Raw genomic sequence first — 22964 nt, 5'->3', positions numbered from 1 at the left:
CCTAGCTTTTGTGGTGTCTGGGAGCATCAATTTTGAACGCTCTTATTAACAATTATTAATTATTATTAGTAGTAATAGTAATAGTTCTGAAGGGCTAAACACTTTCCTGCTTCTGTAGGCTGAGTTCATTGTGCATCTCAGGGGCTCCTTGCATTCCTCTATTCTCCCACTCAAGCTCCTTGTGGGTCACCCTCTATCTCAGGGACTTCCTGAACCCTCCCCACCCCCACGATCCATCCCTTCCCCTCCCTCTTGCCAGGGGCTCTACCCCACCCCTCCCAACAATCGTTCCTTCCCTTGTGCCCAGGGTTGTTGTTAATTAGGATTATTATTATTGTTGAGCCTAGAGGCCTTAATCAAGACTGGGACCACGGTTATGCTAGGTGCTGTAAAGAAGGTGAAGAGCTTTCAAGAAGCAGTGGAAATGAGTTCTCTAACTCCTGAGAAAGGAGCTAAGTGTAAGGCTGACAAGGACCTGATCTCTTATGGCAAATTCCAGGCTCCAGACTTCTTAATGAGTTTCCTGTTTAGTTGTCTCATATATCTATTACCTCTCCACAAATGTATAGGCATCCCCTGTTCCAGCAGTGCTCTGTAAATGAGAGATGTCTGTAAATAGCTTATAGGTAGAGTGCCAGTAGATGGTGCTTAAGAATATGTGCGTGGTTTTTTGTAGGACTTATTGACATCTTGCATTCAGCTCTTTCCACCTGGGAACCAGCCTGGCTATTCAACAGTGCTCCATTATTTACCTTACAATAATACCCTCTACTCTTCTAGTTTGGATTATTTGGCAATCTGATGGTGCTTTGCAAGCATTTGTTGACTACTCCTCACTACACAGCAGCCTGCTTATTCAGACAGCTGCTTTCTGCACCAATTAGAAACCTCCATCATGTCATCCTCCAAGCTTAGCCCTAACCAGAGCGCAGTACAGTGGACTACCCTGGACTAGCTCAAGCAGATGTGAAGGGTACGATCCACTGTCAAGTTTCTCACCCACATGGCTGATCATGATCACTCAGGAAATCCCACCTTTTGAAATAGCACATCCTGAAATAGCTTCCTGTTGATTTACATAGAATGATTCAGAAGAAATGACTAGGGGACCACAGACATCTTACTCAGGAAATGAAAAGTCAAATGTAGAACGCTGACCTTCTCATGACGTGTCTATGTCAATTCCATTTAGTAATCAGCCATCCTGGACACACCCTCACACACACCCAGCTGGAACTTCAAACATCGCCGACCATGTACTCTTCTCTGTGAGTCATTTGATAAATTCAACCCTTCTAACGTTACCCAGTTACACTGAAAGAACATGAACGCAGTCCAGGCATTGACAGAACAATCCAGGCCAGTGAGGGAAGTATGCAGCCAGTTGCCTACACTTTGTAAGTCTACATTTGATTTTAATGCAGCCGGTGGAGCCCTTGAAACCGATTTATCATTTTCAGGTTACAACGTTTGCCGCAGCAGAGTGGTTAAGCCACAAAGGGAGCACACTGTTCTAAGCCACATCACAAAAGCCAGAGTGGCAGCCTCCTTCCTCTTTCCTGTTGTTAATCTTAAAAAAAATGTATGTAGCACTGTAAATCTGCAGAGTGCTTTACCAATAGTCAGTCACCTGACATGCCCTGGAAGAGTCTGCAAACTCTTGTCCACATGCCATTAATTTTTACTTGTCCAAGTACTAAAGAGAACAAAATCTGTGATGGTGGTGAGAACATTAGACATGGCTAAACCTGGTTAGCTAGAATGAGAATATGAACCAGAACAGACCAAAGAAGTTATTTTCAGCCAGGCTGCTTGAATTCCTAGTGACACTCAAAAGAAAATAGTAAAAATATATTGATGGACACGGGAAACTACAATCTTGATTCCAAACCTTTATTCAGCAGGATCCAGGGAACAGAGCACTGGGCTACGTGTCTGGAGGCCTAATCCTGGCTCAGCCACTGATTCAACACATGACATTTGGAAAGTCACCCTCTCTGGGCCTGAGTTTGCTCATCTATAAAATGGAGGGAATGATGCTTATGCAGCTTTTCAAAGTACTTTGAGCTTTACAGACAAGAAGTGCTAAATATCTTTATCACTATACTGTACTGTGTCCAGACCCTGCTCCATTACTTTTTTGCTTGTTTGTTTTGCAGATACAGATAAAAACCATTTGTATTACAATCGCTATATCCTGAGTTCTGTGTCAGGCCAATCTCACCAAAGACCCTTTTCCTTACACAAATAAAGATGTGTTTTGTATATAGGAATATACACAGGGCATTACACCCGCTCTGCTATTATGTTTCTACTTTCTGTTAACAGAACAAGCGGTCATTGGTAAAGGCAGGACCACCCATTAGTATTTCGTTACGATCCAAACCCTTCCAGCCACCGCCACTAATAATTTAGTGAGCCCTCTGCCTGCAGCTTAGCGTGTGAGCTTGACTTTCGTGGCAAGTTCTTATGGGCAGGGATCATCTTTTTGTTCGGGGTTTGTACAGCATGAAGCACAATGGGGTCTTGATTGATGGCTGGGGTCTGTCACAAGACAGCTGGCCTCCCTCTGAGGGGGTCAGGCATCCACTAGGGAGAATTGGCCAACCTGTGACAGGCTACACTAGGGAGAACGAGCCAACCCAGTTGGCTAGTTAATTGCCTGAGTGGCAATTAATTAGTTAAAGAACCCTGGGCCTAGTAAAGGATTCTGAGGCCTCAGTCAAGAGGAGAGGGACCCAGGCCAAGCAGCATGGGGATCACTTGCTTATGTTTAGGAATCTTTGCAGAAAGAGACCTCAATTTCTTCTGGTTAGAGATTTTGATTCCCCCTTTCCCCCCCACTCCACTCCACTCCCCCGTCCGCGCACACACACACACACACACACACACACACACACTCACTCTGTAGAGTCCAAGCTGATGGGACAAATGCTCCTGCAGGGAATCTCTTCATGGGTGGGACGCGGGGGCAACTGACAAAGTCTTTGTTTCCCAGTGGCCCATGATGAGCAGTAGATAACACCTCTTCTGGTGAAATAATATTTCACACTTGGAAATGCTTCTCCTGTGATGGTGGGGAATTTACAATGTTAACAAACATTTGTATAGTTACGGAGCAAACATTTCAACATTACCCAAGAACATGGGATAAGCAGGATTAATACATGTGGCATTCTACAAGCATTTCATAAAGTCTAAAAATTAAACACATTGTTATAACACTAATATCTATTTTGATAATGCCAACGCACAGGTAAGCCAGACTGGTTTCCAGCTATGCATTTGTAAGTGTTCAGTGAGGCCTTGGCATGAGCTGGCACCTTGTCTCCCAGCGTCAGATTCACCAGGAAAGGGAAGCTAGGAAGGATACTCCTAGAGGGCAGAGGTTCTGAAGGGGGAGAGCTTCAAGTGCCAAGCCCTACGGAGACCTGATCCCAGCAAAAGGTCCTTACCAGCTATCCAGATCGTAGAGGAACTATGCACTGCTCTGGAGAAGAGCTGCAGTGATTGGCCTGGGAGGGGGCTGAGCCCAGAAAGGGAACACATCCCAGGTGGTAGCAAGAGGCTTGACTCCAGAAGAGGGCCCAGATCAAGAGGGCTTTGCTGGTCACCCATATAGACATGGGCAGATACTGAAGCTAGCCCTGGGAAGGGTCAGGTTCAGAGGATAGGAGGATATGTCACTGGGTAGCTGGCCTTCTGAGGGGTCAGGCACCCAGCCTACCTGTGACAGGCTTTGTGAAGGGGAATGAGCCAACCCAGATCTGCCTGTGAGTAGCTAATTGCTGGGATGAAGACTTGTTTGTGTATCACGTTTTGGCCTTCAGTTAAGTAAATTAGACCCCTGAAGGGACACTGTTCACTACATTAAAACCTCATTGAAACCTACATTAAAACCTAGTAGGGGAAACTGAGACAGGGCCATTTTCATTACCACTACAAACAGTTCTTCTTCTCTCCTGCTGATAATAGCTCATCTTAACTGATCACTCTCCTTATAGTGTGTATGGTAACACCCATTGTTTCATGTTCTCTGTGTAGACATATATATCTTCCTACTGTATTTTACACTACATGCATCCAATGAAGTGGGCTGTAGCCCGTGAAAGCTTATGCTCAAATAAATGTGTTAGTCTCTAAGGTGCCACAGGTCCTCCTGTTCTTCTTGAGACAGGGATGAGTGGGCTGCCAAGGGGTACTCCAGGCATCGGTGTAGTGCCCCTAGGGGCTCATGCAGTACAAATAAATAAATAATAATAATAGTAATAATAATTAATAATGATAGCATTTGTTACCATTAATTCAGTAGTTTGGTGAACAGGCTCACCGTTAAGCTCTCCTACTGGATTAAAGATGCTTTAAATATTCCATGATGCCAGAAGAGGGCACCCTTGACTACAGATGGGCACATCCTTTACTAGAAAAAAGTGTTCTTCAAGGGCATCCCAAGGAAAGCCCTGCCTAAGAAGCACAAGAGGTGTTACCTGGTCCTGTAATAATAAAACCGTCACCACAGCTTTGAAGAACTTGCTGTAATATGTTTTCTCTCCATTTAAAAGACACCTATATGGAAACAGAGGCTCGGGCAGCAAAAGCACTGAAATAAGGCACCTCACTTTCAAAAAAGACCAAGTCCTTGACATGGATTAACTACGGTTTAACCCAGAGCCATGAGGAAGTTCGGTAGAAGGCTGTGATGTATTAGATTGTGTGGCAAAGATAAAAGACTACCTCTGGGATGTTTTTCAAAGCTCCAAATTGTGTAATTAAAAAGCAAGACTCTTCCAGCTGCGCTTAAGATATAGAGGAATTTCTCTCTCCATTTTCTCATGGATTTCTGTTAGCCGTTGTTTTAGGAGGTCATCGTAGTGTGATGACCCAAACCTTTTCCAAGCTCCTTGCATACAGGCTGCATCTCTCTCTTCTTTCCCTTTTTACTTGTCTCCTCTCTAATGCTCTAAACAGTCACACTCTCTTCTCAGAGAGACAACGTGGGTGAGGTAATATCCGTTACTGGACCAACTTCAGCAGAGTTGGTCGAATAAAAGGTATTACCTCACCGCCTTGTCTCTCTAATATCCTAGGAGCAGCACGACTTCACCTACACCGCACACAACAATCTCTTCTTGCATGGAAATCTCCCCACGCCTCTCATAATTTTGTCACCTCACCCTGCTCTTCCTGTTCTATCGTTTTTGAGACAGGGTGACCAGAATATATGTATTGTAATCTCTTATTTCTCCCATCATAGTGGGAGGACAAATAAGTGCCTGTATAGAAGAAAGCAGATGATCGCTGTAGACAGTGATGAGGACAATAGGCAGTCTGTTATTTGCTTTTCAAGACTTCATGTTCTCTTTCTCCCCTTCTGTTTCTAGCCCTTCTCTGAAGAAACTCACAGGACAAGACAATGTGTAGAACCTTTTAGTCAAACAGTACAGGCCTGGAGAAATCAAATTGCTTCTCCTGTCGTGTTCACCATCTGAACCAAGTGTTTGTAAGGTACATAGATATACAGCTGGACAGAAAACTGTTTTCCTGTCCTTTGAAAAAGGTTTAGGATTTCAATTTTTCCTAGTTTGCATTAGGATGAAACCAAGGCCTTTTGAAATTTTCCATGAAAAATGTGAGCCCCCTCTCTAACAATAGCCAAGTGGTTAGAGCACTCAGCTAGGATGTAGAAAGTCCAAGTACGAGGCCCTGCACTAGCCTGATTCATTACTTCTCTCTCTGTGGCCTCATAAATATTTAATTATTCATACAGAGTGGAACAGCTCCCGCAAAAGAGATGGATTCTATTGCCAGGTGATTAGGACATTGAATCAGGCAGAGCAGGGATATGAACCCCTAGGTCTCCCACTGGGACATTCTGGGGTGGGTTTCATTGGTTCTTTCTCTCCCTGGCTTTGAGCAGAAATTCCATCCTGGACCTGAGAAACCTTCCCAACAACATGTTTTTTCCTCAAAAAATTCCCAACTGGCTCTGCTCAGATGCCACAGAGACAGGCACTGTATACAGGGCCGGCTCCAGACCCCAGGGCGCCAAGCGCGCGCGTGGGGCGGCATTTTCCCGGTAGGGCGGCAGGCGGCTCCGGCGGACCTTCCGCAGTCATGCCTGCGGATGCTCCACCGGAGCCACGGGACCAGCGGACCCGCCACAGTCATGCCTGCGGGAGTCCGCTGGTCCCGCGGCTCTGGTGCACCTCCTGCAGGCATGACTGCTTGGGGCGGCCAAATTCCTAGAGCCGCCCCTGACTGTATACAACGCTACACAGACAAATATGCTGCTCCTAATAGGCTGCAAGTGATTGGAAGTGTATGTGAATTCTTATCAAACATTTCAATAGTAAAGAATAATAGTTTAGACTGAGCTTTTAAAAACTGGAATCCTTTTGTAATTGTGGGTGTGATCAGGCACGTAGACCTCCAAGCTGATCCGAAATTGTACCTACTTTGTACTTGTAGAAACAAAAAGTGGGGGCTAGTTAAGGCCGAGTTGAAAATTGCATTTACACAGGGCCTATCAATCTGAAGATCCCCTGAGTGTGTCATTCTCTGGCCCTGCATGTGAACGTCTTCCTCTAGTGTCCAGCCCAAACATCTACAACAGCCTGCTACAGACTTCCAGCTGATGTGGGTTGCTTTTTTTTAGCTGATACGTTAGAACAGGGGTCAGCAACCTATGGCACGAGTGTCAAAGGCAGCACGCGAGCCGATTTTTCCTGGCACGCTGCTGCCAGTCGGGGTCCCAGCTGCCGGCCCTGCTCAGCCCGCTGCTGTCCTGGGTGAATGGAACCCCGGCTGGCAGCGGGCTGAGCGGGGCCAGCGGCCAGGACCCTGGCTGGCAGGAACTGGCGGATGGAACCCCAGACCGGCGGCGGGCTGAGCCGCTCATCCTGCTGCCGGTCTGGGGTTCCTGATGCTGGCCCCTTGCCAGCTGGGGTCCAGCCATCGGCCCTGCTCAGCCTGCTGCAGCCTGGGATACCAGCCACTGGCCCCACTCACCATGCTGCTGGTCTGGGGTTCCAGCCGCCCGGCCCCCTGCACTTATGTGCTTGTGCTTAATTTGTGTTTTTGATGATTTACCTTCTAAAAAATCTCCCATGTCATGCACCCTCAGAAAGGGCATCTTATACCCCCAGGGGGTGTGTGCACCCCAGGTTAAGAACCACTGCACTAAATTGATAAGATTTACATTTTAATTTAATTTTAAATCATAGATTATTAGGGTTGAAAGGGACCTCAGGAGGTCTCATCTAGTCCAACCTGCTGCTCAAAGCAGGACCAATCTCCAACTTGCCCCCTCAAGGATTAAACTCACAAACCTGGGGTTAGCAGGCCAATGCTCAAACCACTGAGCTATCCCTCTCTCCCATTTTAAAAAACCTTCTTTTCTTTACATACAATGATAGTTTAGTTATATAATATAGACAAAGAGAGAGAGACCTTCTAAAAACGTTAAAATATATTACCGGCACGTGAAACCTTAAATTAGAGTGAATAAATGAAGACTCGGCACACCACGTCTGAAAGGTTACTGACCTCTGCATTAGAACTTTGTGATTTTGGTGTCATTCCCCATGGTGACAAATATCTGTCTTTCCAAAATGGCACCCCATATGGGACTTAAACTCCCATGGATCTCAGGTTCTTGGGACAAGCATTTCCTAAGAGAGGACGTATGTGATGAACTGGTTTAGTACTTACAATCATGTCTCTCTAGTTGGTGGATAAGACCATGCTTCTTAATAACATTTAATGGAGTTGTTCCTTTAATTCAAGTGGCAGGAGCTTGGGCTTTTAGTGCAAATGATCCTGGGTTCTGTGTCTGTGCACACAGCTGTAGCGTGTTATATACAACTGCACTGAAATGCAGCCACCTCTGGCAGGGAGCATGGCCACTAAGCACAACGCAGCATGTGAAAGGACATTTTGCCAGGGCAAATGGCTACTGATGAAAAGTTCCAGAAAATCTCCCATCTCGGTCTACACAGAGTAGACAGGTGTCTTTTGCAAGGTTCCCTGTGGACACCCCTGCCCCTGCCTGCCACTGCTGCTCCTGCCACCTTCTGCCAGTGATCTCAATGGTACATTCAGTTTCCCTGCCTCCAGGGCCCAGTGGGTCAGCCTTACTGGGATTCTAGTCTGGTTGGTTCCAGGGAGTGTAGGGAATTCCAGGCCTGGGCTATAATAAGCAAATGTTGTATCCACCACAGTCAGTGAGAATAGCCACCATTTTACCATTTCATGCTGTTTGGTATATGTGTCCCTTCTGTACCATTTACCTGGCCGGGGAGGAAGGGAATGAAGCCATGAGGGGTCTCTGGCCATTAACCTTCTGCCTTGGATTGACCACATTAGCTATTCCTCTAGGCCAAGTGAAATGGCATCTGAAACATCCTTCATCTCCATCGGTTTGAAGTTTTCAGGGACTAAATCTGAGATGTCCCCATTTCCACTCTGATGTCTGTCATTGGTGCCCATTGGGCAGGAGGGCAGAGCTAACACAGATTTGAAATGACGAGCACATAAGGGAAGCAGCAAACCCACTCTGAGCCCTACACTGGCTTAGGAGCTGGCAGGGTCCCGAGGTGTGGAACACTGCAGCCATGGTTTAATGGCCTGACTAGCATCATGGAAGGGGTAGAAATGCAGAGTCATAGTGAAGTCTGTGCTGCCAGAAAGGACTGGCAGCCTAGGCAACTGTGTCCAGGGACTGGAGCTCTACAGAACTGGTTGGGGTTCTGTAGGGCTTAGGGCCAGAATTTCCCAGAAATCCTGACCCCCTGCAGCTCCACTGCTGTCCTTCCTACCTCTCTGCAGGGAGGAGGCACAGATCAGAGCACCTTAAAGCCATTGGGAGCTTACAAAGTTGAGTTCTGAGACCTTCAATCCCCACCTGCCCTGCAGGGGAGTTCCACTGAAAAGCACTGAATTCCAGCAGAAAAGCTACACCCTCACCATAGGTTAGTGGGATTTTAAGACCCCTAGAATCAGATTAATCCACCACTGGTAGCTGTCATGGAGCAACTCATATCAGTGGGGCTGGAGAATACAACTTGAGCATCCCTCCTGCCGCTGCAAAAAAGGCAGGGATAGAGCATGGGAAGGAAGCCCTAGCCATCAGCCCTTCTCTTCTCTTTTTGTTTCAGAGACACAACACTCTCAGAGCCTGCTCTCCTCTGTCTTATGGAAGCTTGACATGTAACTGGTTCGCTATGGGCTAATCAGGGTTCATGCTGTTTTTCTGGGGCCATAACATGTTTTTCCTTCTCCATCACAGCTTTTCCACTGGCTTTCAAAGAACATACATGTGTAGTGACACCAAACTCAGACATGCTTGCGTTAGGTATACATATGGACGGTGGATCAGCTGGCATGACCCAGACGAGACGATTCTGGTTTTGGACCTTTGGCTGATGGAGCTATACAATCTGTTTGATTCAGCTAGCAGAACATCCATCCCATTTGCCAGGAAGGTGTGGACGTAGCAGTAACAAATGGGTTTCAAACTACATGCTGGCAATCAAGAATCACGAGTAAGGCTATAGCTGTGCTATGTTGTTTGGGTTGCAAAGAAAATATGTTTTGCTTGCCAATAAAGAAGACACCAATGAGAATTATCTTTTCCCTCTCCAACCAGCATCATATAATTTCTTTTTCAGGTTGCTGTTGACTTACTCCCAGTGTCCAGCTTTTTGGTGAGGATAATGTGATCACCTAGGAGCTGTGAGTTTCCTGGAGAGGAGCACCAAATCCACAGATCAGGATTAGCAATAAATGCATGGAAAAAAGGACTTTCCTGAAAAAAGCATGTGAATGCTCTTAATATGTGAATAGCTAATGAAGATCCTCTTAGCAGTCTCTGCACATTCTTCAGCTGCAGGGTATGTTCATTGATTCTGTGTCTCCAGCTACTTTAGTCTTCTTTGCTTATTGCATCCAGGTTAAATTAAACAGACAAAAGGCCACTGCTGAAATGCTAAGAACCAATGGGGATTGCATTAATGGTCACCAATTCCAACTGGAAAATTGGTGCTTAGATTTTTTATAGCCCACCGTGTGGAGCTATTTCATCCAGCAGCAATAGGTAGGTCACCTCTAATTACCAGGGGTGAAATCCAACTCAGTGTGCCTTGTTCTGTCTCATTAATAAGGAATGAATATGAAAATTCATGGCTGGGAGTTTTCTCTTGGGAAAACACCGAGGCACACATGTCTATGGTTTATTACAACTCCCTGCTAAATTTAAGACTTTGGAGTTATAAGCATGTTGATCCAAACTCTTCCCAGGTGAATCTGGTGCTGGAGTACCCCAGCAATGAGTTAGTAACTAGAGCGGGTGGAGAAAGGTCATTCTGGTTCATGGAGGATTTTCGATAGGTCAGAATCTGGTTTTGTTCAGACTTGGAATGCAAATCAACAGGTTTTAAATTATTGGTGAAAGGGAATGGAGCTTTGGCACCAGAGTCGTCCACCTGGAAGGCTGCCCCACAGCCGCGGACCCTTGAAGCTCTGGGCGTCTGAGCTCCTGAGGAGCCACAAGCCTGGGAGCTTGGGAGTCATGGCTTCCAGTCATGGCACACCAAGCAGGCTGCCAAGGAGCCAGGTGGCTGATCTAGCAAGAGGCCAGGCAAGTTTCATTAGCGGCCTGGTGGGCAGGGCTCCATCACATCTTCATTGAAATGGAACCATCTCCGTGGAACATTTTGATTACGACAAATCTGCAAATTCAGATGAAAAAAGGTTTCACTGGCATTTTTCCACCCAGCTCTAATTATTAGTATTTGTATTATAGGAGCACTTAGAGGCCTCAACCGATGGCCTCATTGTGTGTAGTGCTGTACATACACAGAACATGCTAAATAGGCAAAGGGTATAAGTGGGAAACAAAGAGGGGAAGTGACTTGCTTTAGGTTATACAGCAGATCAGTGGCAGAGCAGACATCTTCATTCCCACTCCAGTGCTCTGCCCACTAGGCCATGCTGCCTTTCCTGCGGAGTATGGTTCTCTTTATAACTGCCTACATGGATATATTAGATAGGTTAGCCAAAAACATTAGCTAGACAGATTAAATAGATAGGCCACTCTTCAGGGAAGAAACTGGCTCTTTGTATGTGTTTGCACAGCTCCTAGCACAATGGAGTCTCAATCCTAATTAAAGCTCTGAGTGCTAAAATAATATAAATATTAAATAATAAGACAGATCTTCTGGAATTACACTAGGGATGAATTTGGATCCTCCTGTGGTATATCGAGAGGCTCATCATCTCTGCTATGTAGGCTGAACGGCTGCTGATACAGGGCTCTTTGGCTGGTGCCATTCAGGTGTATGCGTGGCTATTCTTAGCTTCACTTAACTCAGTAATGGAGAGATGTGACTCATCTTTCAAACTGTGTTGTCCCTGGTCTATAATTCGTTCACCAATAAGTGTCATGTGCTCTATTACAATTAGATCATAAACTCTTCAGAGCAGGACTCATTTGGCACATTGGGCACTATACGGCTAATCATATTTGGACCCTTTTCTCTGAATCACAGTGATGGCATCTCATATTGAAGAAAACAAGGGTATGTCCACACTACCCGCTGGATCGGCGGGTAGTGATCGATCTATTGGGGATCGATTTATCCTGTCTTGTCGTGATGCGATAAATCGATCCCCGCCATGCTCCCTGTCAACTCCGGAACTCCACCAGGGTGAGAGGCGGAAGCAGAGTGAACGGGGGAGCTGCGGCCATCAATCCTGCACTGTGAGGATGGGAGGTAAGTCGAAATAAGATACGTTGACTTTAGCTACGCTATTCTCATAGCTGAAGTTGCGTATCTTACATTGGACCCCCCCATGTAGACCAGCCCCAAGAATCCAATGCACTTAAGGTGTCAGATGTTTCATTCTGAAGCAGTTATTCACTACCCATTAAGAACATGCGAGCACATCATGGAAGGCTGAGGGAGGCCAGGGCAGTCTAAGATGCCTGTGAATTCTCTGACTGGCACTGTTCTAAACAGAGCTTTCGGTGACGACAAACTACAAAAGTCCTCGGGCAAGTCACTTAACCACTCAGTACTCAGTTTCCATCTGTGTAAATGAGGCTGAATTAATCCATATTTATAAAGCACACTGAGTTTAGATGGAAGATCCTATATAACAGACACACAGGCAAAGATTATATATTAATGGTGCATTTACAGCTGTCACCAACAGTCCTTGGTACAATTATTCCTTCTACTGTATCTCGTTGCAGTCTCTCTAGTCCACTCTGCTTACGTTCTCTGATGCAGTTGAATGGTCCTTATTTGCTGTAGCTACTCATAACTCCTTTGCTATCCACTCTTCATTTATTCCTACCCCCCTCAGTAAACTGATTAGAGTTTAATCATTTGCTCACCCCTTTTAAATCACTAAGGAAAATGTTGTTATTACTCCACCTCTATTTTATGTTCTTTTAATTATTTCCACCTCTGTGATTACTCTAATTAGCTAACTGGTTTCTGATGGCTGTACTGTACCTGGGATTATATTTTCATTAATCACCATGTTAAACCCGTCTAGTTAGAGTCTGTGATTTTGTGCATTATGATTTGAAATAAGTCAATACCAAAGTAATCTGAAAAGGAAAAAAATCCATACAAATAGACATTATATTAGTCAGCAGGTTGGCTGAGAGAGACTAATATATTTAGAAATGTTATGATTTACAAGCGCAAACAAGCCATTTATTTAGCTCCTATAATAAAGATAAATCAGAAGTCTCCATTCATACCTATTTAAGGTGACTTCTTTGATCCACATCAGATGATTGACGTATCAAACTGGGATCAGAAATAAAGAAACTGACAATACATTTCCTTTATTCCCATAGAGGCAACAAAGAACTGTGCTTCATATACAGTTTCTCTTTGTCATATGAGGAACACAGAACAGTGCAGAAGTGAAAGTGTATTCTTCATCATCGGGAGACTATTTCTTCTCAGGCACTCCAAACTATGGAGTTTGTAAAACCAACATCCACAAAGTAAATTGATATTTCATGATAGTTCACAATAATCAAAACAAATCAAGGTTGCTTGGCCTTCATTGTTCAGCCATAAATATGAGGGAATATTCCTCTCAGTTGTGAAAAGCGACATAATGAGACTTAGTACATATACAGCTCTCAAAGTCCTGGACCAATGCTGGCTTGAAACACCCCTGTGAAGTAGGTAGATAATTATTATTAGCTGGAGAAATTGAGGCAGAGATAAGGTGAGTTGCCCACAAGATCACAGAGCAAGAAGAACTCACTCTTGTAGACCAAGCTGCTTCTCATAGTTTGTTAACATAGCACTGCACTGAGGCAAACACCACACATTTAATTTCACACTTATGTTCTACAGGTGGAAGCCTGGCTCCATTAAAGTCAACAGGAGTTTTGTCTTCAACAGGACCAGGATTTCTCCCAATATCTCTGCCACAGACTTGTTCTGTCACCTTGTGCAAGTCATTTAACTTCCCCATGTGTCAGGTCCCAGGCTCACCTCTACAATATCTTCAAAATCCTCAGATGAAAGGTGCTATGGAAGTGCAAAGCTTTGTTACAAAGTGCAAAACACTCTGAGCTCTTCATAAGGCAATGGAGACACAAAGGAGAAAAGAACTGTGGAATTTTTTAAATCAGAGCTATTTTAGTTTCCAAAGGCTGAAAATTGATTATGCTCTGAACTAGCAGGGAAACTACAGATCTGTTTAGACTTTAGATTCTCTCGCTTTCTTTTTTCTAGGCCAGTCCTGCATGTCATCAGTTTCACTGAAAAGCAATCTCCTTGCGTTTAGCATCATTGCAGGCTATTTGAGGAATGATACTCAATGTAGCGAGCGTCTGCCATTGCTGCTTGGCAGCAATAGGATTGGGCAGTGCAGTGGCTTGGCCTGAACACAAACATTTGGGCTGAGTCCAAGCCAGGCAAGTGAAATGGAAAGGGACCATATTCTACCTACTTTCTGCACTACCCAGAAGCATCCCCTGCAAAACAACCTACCCCTGTTTAAGTGTGGGGCATGGAGGGTAATGTGCTCCTGTCTCTTCTCCGCCACACAGCATCAGGACTTACTAGGAATGTCTGCCTCCAATGTCTCTGCCGAAGGCAAAGCTTCTTCTTTGTTGTTAGGGAAGGGCCAGAACCAAATCCCTGAATCCAAATCCCCCTGAACTTCAGGATAATGTGGCCCATGGATCCAAATATCTGCTTGGGATCCAGCACAACAGCTGTTTGCTGTTCTGCTCAGATCTTCAAAAGCTCTTCTTTAGAAATGGGTGCACTGGGCACGTCTGGGGAAACACAAACGGTAATTTGGGTATTTTCTCCAGTTGCAGGAAAGGCTGTAGAAAAATTATAGCAAATTAATACCGTTCAAAGTAGAAACCAGCACCACCACAAACTGTACAGATAGAGGGACGCTGCAGAGAGGAATACACACCAATTTTTTCTGAACCCCTTACAAATTCTGAGGCTGTGTAGCCATCGTAAACTGCATGGAGCTCAGGAAAGCTTGCTACCAATTTCCATATGTAGTGTCCTGAATTTTCCAACAATCAATGTCCATAGGTTTTTCTTATACCTTCGACAAGGGTTTCTAGCCACGACAGACAACTGGCTGGCATGATATGTATTCCCATACTCAGCCTGTTAGTGTAGTAAAAGATAGCTGAGCTTAGCTCAAAAGGGAGTATATTCCTCTCAGTGTGTCACTATATGAAATTTCTGGGAGCAGTTGTATTTCTTTGCGGCTCTTTTCAAGAATTGCATTGGTTCTTTTTCATGGTGGCACGGACAAAGAATTTAATGTATTTTGTAAAATGGGAATGCATATGAAAATCTTGACTGAGCTACTAACCTTATAGAAGTAATCCACACAAAATGGTGCTTCTCTTCATTTTACCAGCTTGTATTTCTCTGTGCCAACTCTTTCCTGAATTATAGTTCTGTTATCTGACTTTACAGTGATTGGTGTGTCCTCGAGGAAATATATCCTTCCAGTTAGTCTGCAGGTCAGGTGAAGACTTTGCAGTAGTAATAACAGATGCTACTGCAGTGTTTCTCAAACTGGGGCCGCCGCTTGTGTAGGGAAAGCCCCTGGCGGGCTGGGCCAGTTTGTTTACCTGCCCCATCCACAGGTCCGGCCAATCACAGCTCCCACTGGCTGCAGTTCACTGCTCCAGGCCAATGGAAGCTGCTGGAAGCAGCACAGGCGGAGGGATGTACTGGCCACCGCTTCCCACAGGTCCCATTGGCTTGCAGCAGTGAACCGCGGCCAGTGGGAGCCGCGATGGGCCGGAGCTGCGGACAGGGCAGGTAAACGCACCGGCCCGGCCCACCAGGGGCTTACCCTACACAAGCGGCGACCCCAGTTTGAGAAACACTGCGCTACTGTTTTTAAAAAGTGACTTTGTATAGAAGTTTAGATAAGATTCTCAGTTGTTATAAATCAGGGTAGCTCCACTGACTTCAGTTCAACAGAGCTTATAGGGATTTACAGCAGTTGAGACTCTTTCTTTTTATATTTAAGTCACTAGCCTAAAAAGAACATTTTCAAGATGCACAGGAGGAAAAAAAACATTATTAAATAATGTTAAAACCTGTTTTCCAGCCCCCGGCCCCAGTTGGAATAACTGAAAACAATCCAGTACAAATTAATCAAAGCCTGGAACACCAAGTACAGTAACTGTAAAAAGTTGTTGTCCATTTAAAGCTATCATAGGTGTTACAGATGTTATAGTTAGGGCAGGTCAAAATTTTTCCATCAAAACCGGGTGTCTGATTGAGGTTGTGCATGAAATGTCTGCTTTCTGCAGAAAGTTTTGACTTTTGTCAAAAAACCTGAACAACTGAAAACTGAAAACTTCCTGGTTTTTGTACAAAAACTGAAACATTTCAGCTGAAAACTAACTAATTTCCACTGAAAATTTCACTCTGTTGCCTCTTGGGAATTGGAGCTTGAGTGCCTCATGTCCCCATTCTACTCTATGAACCAGGCTACAGTCTACATCTTCCACAATGCACCACATCATCTCAGGTAGAAAGGATACCATGGGTTCATCACGGGAAATGTAGTCCAGCCAGGGAAATCTAGCTCATAGAGGAGAAAAAAATTCCAACCAACTCTAATCACAGTAAGCTAGAAGGCTAGTAGATAAGCTAGATCCTGATCCTCCAAAGATTGACATGAAGCTGGATTTTAAAAATTCTTCAGTGATCAAGAATGAACCCCCTACTATTTGCTGGGAAAGTTTGGATCTGGATGCACACCTGATGCGTTGACCAGTTCTAATATCCTCAATGAGGAGAAGCAGCAAAAACAATCAACCAAAGTGCCCTTGACTGAAGAGAGACCATCTGACTGGAACCCAAATGTTTTACATGTCAAGACAGCATAGCTTCTGACTCATTAGTCCTTTCATCAAATGGCTGTCCTTTTTCTGCTAACTACTCAGGATAGGCCGTTTATTAAAATGTGCATACAGAATCATGTGCAGACTGGAGAATGGACTACCATACCACTTTTTAAAATCATCTATAGACAACATAGGGGAATGCTTTCTAAAGCCAACAATATGGAGTTGTGAAACAATCTAGACATGTCTAGTTTAATAAATTGGCATGAGTTGTTTCCTGAATAATCTTGTCAGATTGTTTCAGGCTTCAGTGGTCTCCATTTGTCAATAGTTATGACCCTATTGTATCTGAAATATTTCAGTCTTTCTACTTACCTAGATGCCAGTACAGCAAAGCACTTAAGCACATGCTTAACTTTGACGTCAATGGGATATAAGCACATACTTCAGTGATTTGTTGAACCGGGTCTTAAACAATAATTGCAGTATCTCCACTACCATGGTGGGATAACTACTGGTAAATGTTGACTTTTTAATGGTGCCTCTGTATCTAGTCATCTCAGTATCCCTTAATCTCATAACACAGACTCAATCTACAGTATGGGCTGACAGTTGAAGAAGTGCATCTGAAGAAGTGTGTTATAAGGCAAAGTCTTGTTCTAGGTTTCTCAGAGTTTGGATAGAGTGAGAGGGACTTTGAAAGAAGCTACAGTAGAGTCACTACTTAAGGAATTAATTGATTTAAGGCAATATTTCTGTACAGTGTAACTTAATGAACCAAGTAAGTAATGCTCATAACTTTTCAGTGTAAGGGACAAAAACCAATGTTGCATTTAATTTTTGGTCTAGATGGGCTAAATCAGTTTCAAAACCAGCAAGTGTGGAAATGAAATTTATTCTGGTATCCAGGACCACTTTAATGTCACGGCTGGGTCAGCTTTGTCAAAGGGTTTAAAATAATGCTTTCAATTTGCCTTTGGAGCCTGTGATTTTTTGATCACCTTGTACTGCCTGTGTTCGGCTCCGGCAGAGATGGGAGAAATGGGCAGTTATTTCATGTGAGAGATTGAGAGGATGAGGGAACTGACATCACAAGTGCCCCTTCAAACAGAGACAACATTTGGAATGAAGTATTTCTTCAGGGAAACATCTCAGCTTGCTTTAGCCCCGGGTTCTGATATTGTACCCAAATTAAAAAGATTGTACAAAAAGGCATTTGCAATTGTGCAGTTGGATGATACACACATGCAACTAATTGCATTTTCAAGGGAGGAAATTAGAGGACATGCCTAAAAATATCTCCAAGTCGTTTGAAGGTACATTTTCTGGGGGAGAGAGGTTGAGCCTCCAAGAGGAGTGAGCTCCTTGGGCTAAATCTGTAACTCTTTTCAAGCATGCTTCCAAGTTTCATTCCCCTACTTTTGTGTCTGCACGATGGTCACCATCTTGGCCAACACACTGGGGACTGAATTGGGGAACCTCTAGATCTAAAAGCATGAGCAGCCTCAGCTTTAGCTCACACTGTGACAGAATTGTATCTTCTGCAAACTGGGCTTGCGGGGTGGAGGGAGACGTAGCTCATGCCAGTGGCTTACAAATACAGTGGATGGCATCTGCATGTGTGGGCAGTTTATTACCTATTTCCCTTGTTCAGACATGCGAATGCATGTATTCAGAGCCACATCTTGAGAGGTGTGACTAGGGTGACCAGATGTCCCAATTGTATAGGGACAGTCCCGATTTTGGGGTCTTTTTCTTATGTAAGCTCCTATTACCCCTCACCCCGTCCCAATTTTTCACACTTGCTGTCTGGTCACCCTAGGTGTGGCTTGCAGCTGTTCAGCATTTCTCAGGATAAGGCCCTTAAACCTGAATACAGCAAGGCACCTAAGCACATGCTTAAGTCAGTCCCAGTTCAGCTGAGCACTTAGTTCTGATTAAACGAGACCCTAAATGGGCGTGCAGTCACTTTTGCAGGCACCGTCCATTGTATGTGTACAAATGTAAAGGTAAACTGAAGGCCATTTCAAAGGATAGTCCTTAGAGTCTCTTTGCAGCTAGCTGCCCAGAAGGGAGAGGAAACCATTTAAAAAACAGGGTTGAATCTAAACCAGTCATCAACAATGACACCAAATAAATGTATGAAATAGCTCCATAGACAGTTGAGATATGGCGCTCTGAGAAAAAGAAGATCCACTTTACCATTATGACTCATTTCGCTCTGTCTGGCTGCTTTTTCTTCCATCTCTTCTATGACATAGTGTGTTTCTTGGCTTCATGCTGTAGCACCAGTGCTGATAAAACAATACTTAATCCTACACCCATTATTCATCTTCATCTCATTTTTGCAGGTGTTGAAATACAACTGTAATTAATTCAGGTGCAAGGCAGATTGAGCGACTCAGCTACCCCATGGAATTTTTGGTGCAGCTTCCAGGTCAGCACCAGCGTCGCTCTACTTTATATAACTTATTTTCTCCAGTGTTTCAATTAGGGCTATCAATTAATTGCAGTTAAATCAAGCGACTACGCAAAACAAATTAACTAGATTAAAAAATATAGTTGCCATTAATTGCCGTTTTAATTACCCTGTTAAACAATAATAGAACACCAATTTAAATTTATTATCAACATTTTGGATGTTTTCCTACATTTTAAAATATCTTGATTTCAAAGTGGACAATGCTTACTTTATATTATTTTTTTATTACAAATATTTGCACTGTAAAAAGAGAAACAAAAGAAATAGTATTTTTCAGTTTACCTCATACAAGTACCGTAGTGCAATCTCTTTATTGTGAAAGTGCAACTTACAAATGTAGAATTTTTTTTACATAACTGCACTCAAAAACAAAACAATGTACTACTTTAGATCCTACAAGTCCTCTCAGTCCTACTTCTTGTTCAGTCAATCACTAAGACAAACAACTTTGTTTACATTGACAGGAGATAATGCTGCCACCTTCTTATTTACAATGTCACTTGAAAGTGAGAACAGGTGTTCACATTGCACTGTTGTAGCTGGTGTTACAAGGTATTTACCTGCCAAATATGCTAAACGTTTGTATGCCCATTCATGCTTCGACATATAGATTGCATTATCCTTTTAAATTCTTTTTTACAGTGAAAATATTTGTAATATAAAATAATAAACTGAGCACTGTACACTTTGTATTCTGTGTTGTAATTGAAATCAATATATTTGAAAATGTAGAAAAACATCCTAAATATTGACAATACATTTAAATTGGTATTCTATTATTGTTTAACAGTGCGATTAAACCTGCGATTAACAATGATTATTTTTTTAATCTCGCAATCAACTGCATTTATTTTTATATTGTTTGTGAGCCCTAGTTTAATCAATGAGAACTCATCTACTTTGATACAACCACTTCTAAGAAACAGTCTCAGCTTAGTGATGCACAAAGAGCCTGAGTCTGATCCAGCTGACACCGGTGTAAATCAGGATTAACTTCAGTGACGTCACTTTTGCCCCAGTGTTGAGTATTAACATGCAACTCAGGTAACAAGATACACAGATATGGCTTAGCTGTGCAGATAATTACCTCTTTTGCACATGCAGTTATGGTAATTAAATAAGCTCAATTACATGTGCATTTGCACCTCTAGGTTTTTTTTTTTGTTTGTTAGTTGTAAATCTGGCTCTAAAAGCACTTAGAAATGTGATCATCTCTCCACTCAGCTTTTATATGGCTTTCACAGTGCTGCACTTGCGATATTACTTTCAGGAAACAACCTGCACTCCAATCCATTGCCCCACCCGCCCCCTTCTTGCCCCCCACCCCCTATAACACACACCGAGGAAAACCTACTTTGTCAGAAACGAAAGCATTTTGTGAGATTAAAATGTAAATGTTATACTCCACTTTTCAAAATATGTTTTATATTTTACTTTTGACTTCGTGAGGAAATAGAATTTTTATAACCCTGTGAAATGATTGCCACCCAGACACTTTGGCAAATAACTAAAAGCCTTAATAAATAAATCCTCTGTCAGCTAGGGCTGAAAACTAAGTTGCTCATGGTTTGCCGGAATATTGTGAATTTCAAAGCAGTCTCATACAATTGAACTAGTAATCACAGGAGCACGTATTGGGCTGACTTTGGTTTCCCTAGTTCGGAGAGGGACGGGTGAGTGTACAATGGCTCATTCAGCAGGACTAGAAATAATCAGTGTACGTTAATTTTTGGTACATTTGCTGATTGGAAAAAAAATCAGCAAAATTTAATTTACAGCAAATATTTCTAGTACCAGGCCAGTGGCAATGCTTGTCCACAGAAACTGGTGGGGAGCAGGAAAATAATTTAACCCTAATGTGTAGCTGGCACTAAAATAAATAGGTACTAATATAAACACGTTTGCAGTCTAGCTGCACCAGTATATTTGCAAAGGTAGATGGCTGATGCTGCAAAGTAAGTCCCTGGCAAGGTAATCGCTTTGACATGAAATTACTAGCCCTTCCTGTCACTGAAAATATCATGCAGTAGCAGGATAAATTAGGTAAGTACCTTGGTAAATGGACCATATGATTACAGGATAAATGTATATGAAAAAATACATTAGTCCACCACCATCTTCAAATAACTTCAGGTATTCTCAATTCCTTTCAAGATCTAGTTTGAAATGGCCCTCATGGTATCTATAGGGTTTCCATAGATTCCTTCCACCCCTGTCTTTCTCAGCTATCCTCTCCACTCCCTCTACTCATCTAATACCTACCTCCAAATCTGTCCCTTCTGATAATCTTCTCATTGCTGGTGCAAAAGCCTTCTCCTCTGCTGCTCCTACCATCTGCAGCTTCTGCCTCAATGAGTCTCAATCATTATTTGCTAGCTGGAGTGATGAATAGTTGCCATAACAGTTTGTAAAAAACATATATATATATATATATATGTGTGTGTGTGTCTTCATCCAAATGCCAGCAAATACTTATGAATGAAAGCATATGAATAAAGTCAGGACCAGTTTTCCAGGATCTTGCTATGCAAAAAGAGGGCTAAATTCATAGTCTAAAGCATTTAAAAAATTATCATGATTTTGGCTACCTACGTTTTTGGGTGCCCTTCGGCACACTTTTCAGAAGCCTAAAAATTAGGTTACTTGAAGCATGTCTGAAGCTGGGTACCCAAACTAACCGACACACCCCAACTCACTAGTGACTTTTGAAAATCTTGCTCATAATAAATATTCATAGATCTGCACAATGTTTAAGGCCAGAATGGACCATTAGATTATCTAGTCTGTCCTCCTGTATAACGTGGGCCATGGAATTAATATTAGGACTGAACAGTTTAACCAGCTGTGCTCACAACAGATTGCTCGTGCATGATGGGCAAATCAGGAATCATCTGGTGAACAATTTCAAATAACAAATACATACAACATAATAAACAGACAATTCACCAATGGACAATGAGGCTGACCTGCGAACTTAATTTTTGACTATGAAGTATTCACCCTGTTCTAGCCACTAAATAGGCTATGAATAGGGACATGTTTATAGTGGACTTCAACAACCACGGTGATGTATTTTATATCAACCAACTTGTCACCACTTGAGTGGAATCCTACAGGGCGTACAGTACCAAGACACTGCAGTGATAAAGACTGTGTGGCTAATAAGTCTTGGTGAGCTGTCAGCCAGCTGAAGATCTTGCAAATGAAAGAACGCCAGCTAAAATCTGGGCTTACCATCAACTTAGGATACTGCTTTATTGGCCTCAGTCCTAGCCCAAGGTCATTGACTGAGACCAGTCTGGGTTTTTCAACACTCCTTGGCATCTTTAAACATTCCCTCCTTTCACCAGCTTGGAACTTGGTCAGTTTCATTTTGATGCCATTTGCTACTTCTCTGCTTTTTTCTCCAGTGAGGTCTTTTTTGTTTGTTTGTTTTTATTTAATGGTGTAAATCTCATCAGCGTCTAGACCTTTTCGCTGGCCTGCTCTCCCAGCAGTGCTTCCTGCGGGATCACAAATGACATATTGCATCTGCATTAAAACAAAATGAGTTCATCCCCATTTTTAGATAAGGGTGTCATTTGTAAATGCTTTATTCATAATTAATGAAATTATTACTGGATTCAGCCACATTCCTCATCCGTGTATAATAAGATACTTTGTAAAGTGCATTAGTAAAAAGCTTACAGATGAGGCTATGCCAACCCTACTGTGAAACATATTCTATAGCGTACTGCAGCTTTTGTTAAAACAATCTATGTGCATGCTTGTGAATGATCAGTCTGGCCAGATGGTGATAGATTGTGCAAATGTTAATTAATAATAGGCTAATGTTGATAATTAATAGTAAATCATGATGATGGGATTTTGTTAGTCAGTGTTATGATAATATTCATTTCACAGAATCATAAAATCATAGAAGTTAGAGATGGAAAAGCACCATTCAGTCATCTCAGTCTGTCTTTCTGCCAGTGCAGTACCATTCCTTACAGAGCATTTACTGCTGGGTAAAAAGATTCATCCAACCAGGAAATATGGAGAGGCCTATTGATCTCAATAAAATTTTTATATAGTATTTATGAAAACACTGATGCATTGTTT

General features: G+C 43.0%; 2 long non-coding RNA genes across 6 annotated transcripts in view; one reads left to right on the top strand and one right to left on the bottom strand.

The window, feature by feature from the left end:
• The first annotated feature begins 5382 nt into the window (after positions 1-5382).
• On the top strand, positions 5383-18920 carry LOC120380575. Its single transcript, XR_005587814.1, has 3 exons — positions 5383-5505; positions 9669-9890; positions 18733-18920. It is a non-coding gene; the product is annotated as an uncharacterized LOC120380575 (long non-coding RNA).
• The window catches only part of LOC120380573, an 84038-nt gene continuing 73760 nt past the window's right edge, over positions 12687-22964 (bottom strand). For 2 of the 5 annotated variants that reach the window (XR_005587812.1, XR_005587808.1), the window contains 3 exons: positions 22098-22366; positions 18584-18675; positions 12687-14317 (listed from right to left, as the gene is read on the bottom strand). This is a non-coding gene — a long non-coding RNA (uncharacterized LOC120380573). Of the gene's footprint in view, positions 14318-18583; positions 18676-22097; positions 22395-22964 lie in introns of all 5 variants that reach the window. The other 3 variants (XR_005587811.1, XR_005587810.1, XR_005587809.1) reach the window with 3 other exon arrangements.

This window comes from Mauremys reevesii, linkage group 13 (assembly GCF_016161935.1).
Source record: "Mauremys reevesii isolate NIE-2019 linkage group 13, ASM1616193v1, whole genome shotgun sequence".
Lineage (NCBI taxonomy): Eukaryota > Metazoa > Chordata > Testudines > Geoemydidae > Mauremys > Mauremys reevesii.
Note: the sequence above shows the minus strand (reverse complement) of the source record. Positions and strands in the feature narration are given on the sequence as shown.